A 10,010-nucleotide genomic window follows, 5' to 3' on the forward strand; every position below is an offset into this window, starting at 1 on the left:
AAAACTTGTTCAAAATGAATGCTTCCCGTTTGTGGAACTTGCTCCCAACGTCCATCAACACCGTCACTTCGCTGGAGGCTTTCAAGGTGGCTCTAGGGGAATACTTGAGAAGAATCCCTGACACCCCACCTGTACCTGGCTACACCGCTGTGAACAAACTCGCTGCTCGACTGGAGCAACGAAAAAGGAGGACGCACATGATGCCGTTGTCCAGATGCGAGCCCAGCCGAACCTTCAAAACGTATCAAAACGTACGTATGTTGTTTGTGGATTTAAATGATAATTTTTCATGCAAAGAAAACAAAAAAAAATCGTGAAGAAGTTTGATAATTTTAGGTTTTATCTGAGGCCGCTTTGTGAACTACAGCTCTTTGCTGCTCTCGACGCATATGATACACGTCACCACACCTGCACTTGGAACTCGGCACAGAGATGGCACATAACTAAAACTCTCCACATGCCCCGACTTATAGTGGTTTTCACCTCTTTCTATGCTTTTATCCTCGCCTTGAAAAAAAGTGGTGAAGTGGAGCAGAGAGATCGCCATCTCTGTGCCGAGTTCCAAGTGCGGGTGTGGTGACGTATATCATATGCGTCGAGAGCAGCGAAGAGCTGTAGTTTACAAAGCGGCCTCACATAAAACCTAAAATTATGTTCCGCAAGCTTGCTACCATTTTTTCTTATCCTAATAAAGATAAAAAAGACTGTTCGACCGAACGGCAGTACATACTCCCTAAAGAGCGATATTCCTTTAGGGGGCCTCTTTCCCCCCCTCAGCCCGATGGCTGTAGGGTGGCGGCCGGACGGCGTGTTTACATAACTTCTGGTTAACCAGCTTCTAAGAAGCGGCGTCCCTTTGAGCTTCGTGGGCGGACTGGAGACTCATTACACAAGCCCGTAGATACGGACGCTCGGCTAGTCTCATAGTTTCCCACTTTATCCCGTCTACCTCCCTTCTACAGTCTTTGGAAGGTGAGGAGACGGGTCTGCGCGCTGTGGTTACAGCCAGCGGACAACGCACGGGCACAAGCGCGACGTCTAAACAGCTCAGTTTGTACAGCGACTAGCTCTGTAATGTCTACCACACCCGCTGAGCCTCCTTCCTTTCATGGGTTGCCCCCCCTTGGTCCACACCAGAGTTCCCGTTGTCCGGTAATTACCAGACAACGGGAACCGTAAAAAAATGAGGAGGACCGAAAATTCTAAATGTCTCCGGTCAGAATGACCGATTGGAAATAAGGCCCCGTCCACACGGAGCCGATACGGGCGAAAATGATCCGGTTTCGTTTTATGCGGAATATTGAAGGCGCTGGTTCTCCACAGAAAAAAGTGGAGCGCATCAACCCTGCGCCGCTGCGCGCATACAGCATGCGCGCTGTATACAAACATTCAGTCACGAGGAGATTCAACCTTTTAAATTGAGCAGGAATACTTTTGAATGTGTTCATTTGAATTGTGTTTAAATATGCTACAGTAGTCATTTGTTTAGCCAATTCATGTAAAACAATGAGGGTTTTGATTGTAGCGTAGCCTGTGTGATAAATTAAATAAGTTGTTACATTTCGTGCACTCGTTCAAATTGATCGCTATAGACTACCGTAGGTTTATGAACTAAACGGCGGCAAGCTAGCAAAAGCCGGCGGCAAGCTTTGCGGAGTACCGGTATTTAACAACCATGGCGAATCAAAATATGATCACACACTTCTTCTTCTTCTTTATATAGCCTGCCTATCAATTTTTTTAAGTGCAATAAACACGGAGAATATCAGACCGATTTTTTTCCAATTTGACCGGTAAAATGAAACCTTCCCGGTCACATGACCGGCACCAATTTCTTCTAGCGGAAACACTGGTCCACACACATTGTGGAGGCGGCAGGGGCCGAGGAATACAGGTTATTCCTGGACAGCGTTCCTCAGCTGTCAGCTCGCCCTCTCTCCAACCGCTATGCGTGTTGGCAAGAGCGGTGCGTTCTACCATCGTGGTTGGACAACACGTTGAGATGGGGCCATCCCATACAGTTCAAGCGCCGTCCCCCACTCATTATGGGTTTGGTGGAGACCAGGCTACTGGACCCAGCGGCAAGCACGGCTCTGGCAGCAGAGGTGGCCCGTCTCTTGGAGAAGGGGGCCATCACTTGTTCCCCCCCACGAGTCACACCTAGGGTTTTACTCCCGCTACTTCCAGGTTTCCAAGAAGTCAGGGGAGAAGAGACCTACTCTGGATCTTCGCGTGTTCAACAGATTTGTTGCCGCGAGGAAATTCAGAATGCTCACTATCATAGTGCTGCTCCGATGTGTGAGAGAGGGCGACTGGTTCACATCCCTGGATCTCAAGGATGCTTACTTCCACGTCCCTGTTCGGCAGGCATGCAGGAAGTTTCTCAGTTTTGCCTTTATGGGGTTGGCGTACGCGTACCAGTGCCTGCCATTCGGCTACTCCCTGGCCCCGTGCACCTTCTCAACGTGTGTGGAGACGGCGTTGGGACCGCTCAGGCATCAGGGAAAGGGGGTTTTCTTCTACCTCGACGACCTACTTATTCTGAGCAACTCTGCGAGAAGGGACACCATGATGGTGATAAACCATCTCTCTTTCCTGGGTTTTGCCATCAACTGGGAAAAGAGCTTCCCGCTCCCCGGCCGGCAGATAGTCTACTTGGGGCTTTGCCTAGACTCAGCCACCATGACAGCGATGCTCTCGCCTCCTCGGCGAAACGCCATCCTGTTGGCACTCTCCCGCTTTCGCGTTCTCAGAAACGTGACCGCGCTGTCCACCATGCGCCCGTTAGTGCTGATGGCAGCCGCCCGTCCCATGGTTCCCCTGGGTCTGTTCTTTACGCGCAGACTCCAGCGTTGGTTTGCTCACCCACGGTTGGACCCCATGCGAAACAAGCTCTGGGTGCTCCTCTTACCCCGTTCGGTGTCACCAGACCTGGAATATTGGGGAACCCCCCCCCGCCCTTCTCAGGGGTGTTCCCCTGGGCAGAGTGACGTCCTACATAGTGGTCTTCACAGACGCGTCGTTGACGGGTTGGGGAGAAACGTGCCTCTCTCACTCGGTGTGAGGCGAGTGGCGCACGCCCCCTACAGTCCACATAAATGTGCTGGAACTCGTCGCTGTGAGGAAAGTGCTGTTGCATTTCTTCCACCTGGTACGTGGCCGCCACGTTCTGATCAGGACAGACAGCGTGTCGGCGGCGGCGTACATAAACAAACGGGTGGGAGTGCCCTCCTCTGCTCTCCACCAAAAGGCGGTCGAGCTCTGGCTTTGGGCTCATCAGTATATCCTCAGTCTGAGAACCCTGCATATCGCTGGTGCCCAGAACTACGGGGCGGACCTCGTGTCTCACGGCGGTCCCCGCCAAGACGAGTGGCGGTTACATCCCGATATTATCAGACTGATCTGGCAGAGGTTCGGGACGGCTCAGGTGGACCTGTTCGTGTGCAGGGAGAACACACACTGCAGGTGGTGGTTCTCTCTCAACCCTCGGGATCTCCCCCCGTTGGGGGTAGATGCGTTGGCGCACACACCTTGGCTGAGGGTTCTCTTGTATGCGTTTCCTCCGCTCCAGCTGATCCTTCCTCTTCTGGAACGGGTCAGACAGGAGAGATTGTCCCTGATTATAGTGGCTCCGGAGAACCGCTCAGCTCTGTGGTTTCCAGAGCTAGCGGCGCTCTCACGGACGGCGCCGTGGCCGGTACCGATCAGATCGGATGCACTTTCACAGGCCCACGGGACAGTGCACCCCCCGCCCGATGTATCGGGACGGCAGTTGGTCTGGCTCCTGAGAGGTTGATCCTGCAGGGAAAAGGTTTGCCTGAGACGGTTATCAACACTATCCAGGGTGCTTGTGCACCTTCTACTTTTTCCCTATATGCGGCGAAGTGGTGCGCTTTCTCTGATTGGTGCAGTGACGGACTGGACGGTCTGGCATTCGGACAGATGCCAGAGGGGCCGCGGCCTCTCTTGGGCCGGCCAATCACGGGGCGGCATGCTTGTCGGGTTCGCGCGGCCGCTTCGTTGCAACGCGGCCCCACATTATCTCTTGGGCCACTATCAAGCATCTACAGTGTTAAACAGCTTCAAATTAGCCATTTGTCTCTAAATCCCTATTCATGCTATATAATAGGGAACGAATCAGTGTTTATACCAGATATGAGTGTCTATATACTACAGTCATGGTTGCCCTTAATATTTACATCGGTCTACATTATTTTGTAGCCTTATTCAATCAGATGTTTAAAAAGTGCATTGTTTGAAATTGAAATACAACAAATCTGCCTGTATTTTTAACTTAAGAAAGGAGGACAGTGAGGAACAGTGAGGACAGTCAGTCTTTATGCATATTAGAGTTAGAGAGTTCATCACCAATGGGGCTTCAAAAGTGTGTGTTATTTCCGTGCATGTGAAGTTATATCTGTGTGTTGCGGGCACGCGCGTGCGTGCGCGTCCCCGTGTGGGCCGCTGGTGGGTGAAAATGCCAGGGCCGTTTTTTAATCCCAGTCCGTCACTGGATTGGTGTGACAGGAGCCACGCTGTCCCATCCCAATGCGAGGTGGGAAGCCTGCTTGCGTTTCTACAGCACTTATTGGAGAAAGGTTTGGCTTTTTCCACTATCAAGGTCTATGCGGCAGCCGTTTCGGCTGGCCATGCAGGCTGTGATGGTGGACTGATCTTCAGCCATCCAATGGTCAAGAGATTCTTGCATGGGGCTAGACGGGTTAGGCCTGTTTTGCGAGTGCTTACACCACGCTAGGATCTCCCCCCAGCAGCGGCACAAAGTGCAATACGAGGAATGTGTGAAACTCCGTGGCTGTGCTGCTGCATCACCGACCGCGAAAGCATCTTCTGCGGCTGCCCCAAAACAATGTCTATTGCAAGAATCCTTCACTCGTGGTGAGCCATATGACAAGAAAACCGCAAAGTGGCGTGAGATCACTAAAGCGGTAGCCTACCACATTGCAAAAGACATGGTCCCGGTCGCAACGGTCGCCCAGGATGGTTTCAAAAAGTTGCTCCGAACAATGGACCCAAGGTACAATTTGCCAGATCTAAACTATTTCTCTGAAGAAGTGCTGCCAGAGACGTACACCACTCTCAGGCAAAAGCTGACAGCCCGGCTCGCAACAGTAAAATATTTTGCGGTCACTACCGACATGTAGTCCAGTAGGACCTGCGAGCCGTATATGTCATTGACAGTTCATTTTATCGAGGACTGGAGAATGGAGTCGGCGTGCCTCCAAACCAGCTACTTTCCTCAAGATCACACCGGAGAGCACATAGCTGAAGCCCTGCAGGATGCCCTCTCAAGCTGGAAGCTGGAGGAAAAGCGGGAGCAACGTTGTTAAAGCGGCCCAACTGCTAAAATGGCTGAGGATGCAATGCTTTGGTCAACGACTTCATTTGGCCATTGATGAGTACAATGGCAAAGTAATAGTTACAGGGAAGAGAAAATGTGTGCATGCTTTAAAACGGTTGTTTGCCAACTTTTTCACACAGTTAAATGGTGTTTGAATTTGACATAAAATCTAAATCACACACCTCCCTCTTAAACACAGGTGATCTTCCTTTTTTAGATAATAAAAATCACAGAAGAATTACATTTTTTAAATACTTTTATTTTAAATGTTTTCTTTTAAAGAACATGAACACACAACTGAAAAAGTGAATACAAAAACAAAATAAAATAACACGGCGTACTCTACTTAACAGGTTTCTAAGACATTGTTTAAATTAAAAGGTTAAATGAAAAAGTAAATGATTTAAAATATTTAACAATATTATTTCAGGACATGGCATGGATGATCACCGCATCACAAGGTGCATTGCGCTGTGCAAGAAAATGGTCAGCAGCTTTTCCTATAGCTGGAAACGGAGGAGAGAATTGGCTGAGGTGCAGATTCAGCTGGGTCTACCGACTCACCAGCTCATCACAGAGTCAGCCACACGTTGGGGATCGAGACAGCAGATGATCAGCAGGGTCCTGGAGCAAGAGGCAGCCCTCTCCAAAGTCCTGTTTGCTGACAAGAAGTCGAGACATCTTGTCCTTAACTGGCAGGACGTAGAGGTCCTGCAGGCAGTCCAGAAAGTCCTGAAGCCCCTTCATGACTTCACAGACGCTCTCTCCGGTGAAGAGTATGTCACCCTCTCCTACGTCAGGCCTGTGCTACACCTCTTCAACTCAAGTCTCCTAATACGGGAAGATGATGATAGTGAGCTGTGTAGGTCGATCAAGACCAGAATCTTGGATTACCTTAATGCCAAGTATGCTGACCCAGACACAAGTGACCTTTTGGATATGGCATCACTTGCGGATCCACGTTTCAGGGTCCAATACATCCCAGGTGAAAGAGTTGAGGCACTGAAACACAGAGCTGTGTTGGAGGTGGAGGCCTTGCAGGCTGATTTGGGCGGCGGTAAGCCGGACCCGGCTGGCCCTGTGCCAGAGGAACCAGGAATGCCACCACCATCCACAAAGAAGTCACTGGCCAGCTTATTCAAGCAGAGCACAGCCACCAACACCAGGCTGACACAGAGGGAGGCGATTGAAAGTGAGCTTACAAGCTACTTACAGTCAGCTATCATCGACCACGACACAGATCCTTTCCAATGGTGGAAGATGCATGCCGATATTTTTCCAGCACTGAGCCTCCTGGCAAAAAAGTACCTTTGCGCACCAGCAACCAGTTCCCCTTCTGAAAGGGTTTTCAGTTGCAGCGGCAACATTGTCAACTGTCACAGGGCATCCCTGAAGCCTGAGGCGGTTGATAGACTAGTTTTCCTTGCACAAAACCTGTAAAATATAGGAGCACTGCAAATGAGAAAAGTTTTTTTGGCCTGTTCTGTTGGTAATTTTGTTCTGTTTACATTCTTGTTCTTTGCACAGCTGTAGGAGAAGAAAAATCTTAACCCTTTTCATTTAATTAAAACTATTTAATATATTTGTTATTTCACACAATGTTAGATGTTGGCACCACATTTGATTTGATTTATTATTTATTTAGGCCTCGGAAGACACATTGAGGATTAAGATCCTCATTTTCAATGGTGCCGAGGGTACAACAGGAGTTAATACATTGGAAAGAAAAAATAAAATAAATATGCATATAAAATAAATACAGTAAAATACAATGGTTGGGTCAAGAGTAACAATCATTGCAGGAGAAGGCAGGTGTACATATGATAAGACTTGTGAATTCCCTAAGTGAAATAAATGAGCACAACCTTAGTGATTTTTGGACCTCATTCCAAATGAAGGGTGCCTTAAAACAGAAGGCTGTCTTCCCCAGTTTTGTGTTGGCATGTGGCAGATGTAATGTAAGCAAGCTTTGGGAGCGTGTATTGACGGTGTTACGGTTCCAGCTTATGAGAGAGGCGAGATATGGTGGCATTAGCCCAATGATTGTTTTATAAATTAAAATTTTCCAGTGAAAATCCCTTCTTTCAGACAGGGCTGGCCAGCCAACCTTGTTATACAAAGTGCAGTGGTGTGTGCCATAGCGGTCTCCTTTTATAAAAACGTAGGGCAGAATGGTACACAGCATCCAGGGTTTTTAGGGTGCTGAGGGATGCATTGCCATAGATTACATCACCATAATCTAAAACTGATATAAAAACAGACTCAATAATACGTTTTCTGGCTGGAAAAGTAAAACAGCATCTATTTCTGTATAAAAAACCCAATTTGATCCTAAGCTTTTTAGTGAGTTGTTTCACATGTGGTTTAAAATCAAGCTTCTCATCTACCCAAATGCCTAGGTACTTGTAGCTGGTGACCCTTTCTAGAGTGGTACCATTTGTAGAGCAGAGTTTTAAGCTGTTAAAATCAGTGCTTCTAGCTTTAGTAAAAAGGATCCATTTGGTTTTTGCACAGTTAAGAACAAGTTTCAGGTCACTTAACTGCTTCTCTAGTATGTGGAAGGAGAGCTGCAATGAATTTATGGCAGAGTCAATGTTTGAGGCACTGCAGTACAGAACTGTGTCATCCGCATAAAGATGAACTTGACAAAATGGAGCGAGTGTGGAGGCAATTTCATTTATATAAATAATAAAAAGTAAAGGCCCAAGGACAGAGCCTTGGGGTACCCCCTTGTCAATATCTAAAAAAGGCGATATTATTTTGCCCACCTTTACACATTGGGAGCGACCAGTCAGATAACTTTTAAACCACTGAAGGCTCATATGGTCAAAGCCCATAAGTGACAATTTGTTTAAAAGGAGGTGGTGGTCCACAGTGTCAAAGGCCTTTGAGAGGTCCACAAATAGTGCAGCACAATGTTGCTTATTGTCCAAGGCAGCAATGACATCATTCACCACAAGGGAGGCTGCAGAAATAGTGCTATGTCGGGCTCTAAAACCTGATTGAGATGGACTCAGGAAAGAGGATAGTGATAAAAAAGATTTTAGCTGGGAATTAATAAGGGATTCAAGAATTTTTGAGAGACATGATAGTTTTGAAATTGGCCTGTAGTTGTTCATGTTATAAGTGTCACCACCCTTGTGCAGTGGGAGAACATGAGCTGTTTTCCAGGTTGAAGGGATAACACCAGTTGTTATGGAAAGATTGAAGATGTGAGTGATATATTCAAAAATTACGGTAGCTGAGGTTTTCAGAAAGAAAGGGTCGAGCTTGTCATCTCCAGTCGATTTCTTTTGATAAATTTTGATCAGGGCATTGCAGACCTGGGCTGAGTCTAATATTGTCAGACTAAGGCTGTTCTCAGAGAGTGGAGCTGAGATAGCGGGGGGTGTGCAGGGATCTGCTTGAGGATCTGTAGTATGGACATTTTTATCAAAAAGGTGCCCAGCTGCAGCAAAATGTCTGTTAAAAGCAGAGCAAATGACCGAGGGCTCAGTTAAAACAGTGGAGTCTTCTAAAATGCTAGCAGGCAGGCATGTACTGCGCTCACCTTTCAGACTTTTAATTGCTTTCCAGAAATCACCTGGTCTATTGGACGATTCAGTGAATTTTTGTAAATAAAAATCTGCTTTACCTCTCCTTATTGCTGATGTGCATTTATTTCGCAATTGTCTAAATGTAAGCCAGTGGGCATGGTCATTGGTCTGTCTTGCTAGGTTCCATGCCTTGTTCCTGGAACAATGCAATTTAGCAAGTTCATTGCAGTACCAAGGGTTGACTTTGTCCTTAGTCCTGCATTTTTTATAGGGAACATGTTTGTCAACTATAAAGTTAAAAGCTGTGGTGAAGTGTTTTAGGGCCAGATCAACATCAGGTATTTTGACAGTATCTGCTATGTCACTGTAAAAAAGGTCATGTAAGAAGGCCTGCTCATCAAAGTGCTTAAAATTCCTTTTCATTACTACCCGAGAGCCACATTTCTGCAACCTCAAGTCACGGATGCATATTATGGGGCAATGGTCACTGATCCCCAAGTCCAAAACACCATTTGCAACATTTTTCTGGTTTGTTGCAAAAAATTAAATCAATTAAGGTTGATTTATAAAAGTCTTTTAGATTAGGACGAGTGGGCACAGAAATTAGTTGGGTAAAATGCAGGTCAGAGGACATCTCCTTCAGAGCTTCTGAGGCATCAGTTGACCAATCTAAATTAAAATCACCCAATACAATCAGTTCTGAGTCAGTAAAAGGCATAAACAGTTCTGCCATCTTGTTTAAGGCCATAGTCGGGGCACTAGGGGGTCTGTAGACTCCAATGACAATAATGGAATTATTGTAGCCAAAGTCAATTTTTAGGGAAATAAATTCAAAGTATTTTGGGATGGATACAGTGTTTAAAATAACGGCAGCATAGGTGCTTTTAACGTAGACAGCTACACCACCACCCCTGCTGGGCCTTAATCTTTTGACATAATTTGTCAAAGATTTAAAGATTTTATTTATTTTGTTAAGAAGCATAAAAACTGTTCTCTTCATGTGTTCATTCAATGTACCTTTCTTGCACCAGCCAGAGTTCCATGTTCCATTCTGGTGAAAATGACCATACAAAATCACATGTTGATATATGTTGCAGTCATACTGATCTGTGTTT

Source organism: Gadus macrocephalus, chromosome 9 (assembly GCF_031168955.1).
Source record: "Gadus macrocephalus chromosome 9, ASM3116895v1".
In the NCBI taxonomy this organism is placed as follows: domain Eukaryota; kingdom Metazoa; phylum Chordata; class Actinopteri; order Gadiformes; family Gadidae; genus Gadus; species Gadus macrocephalus.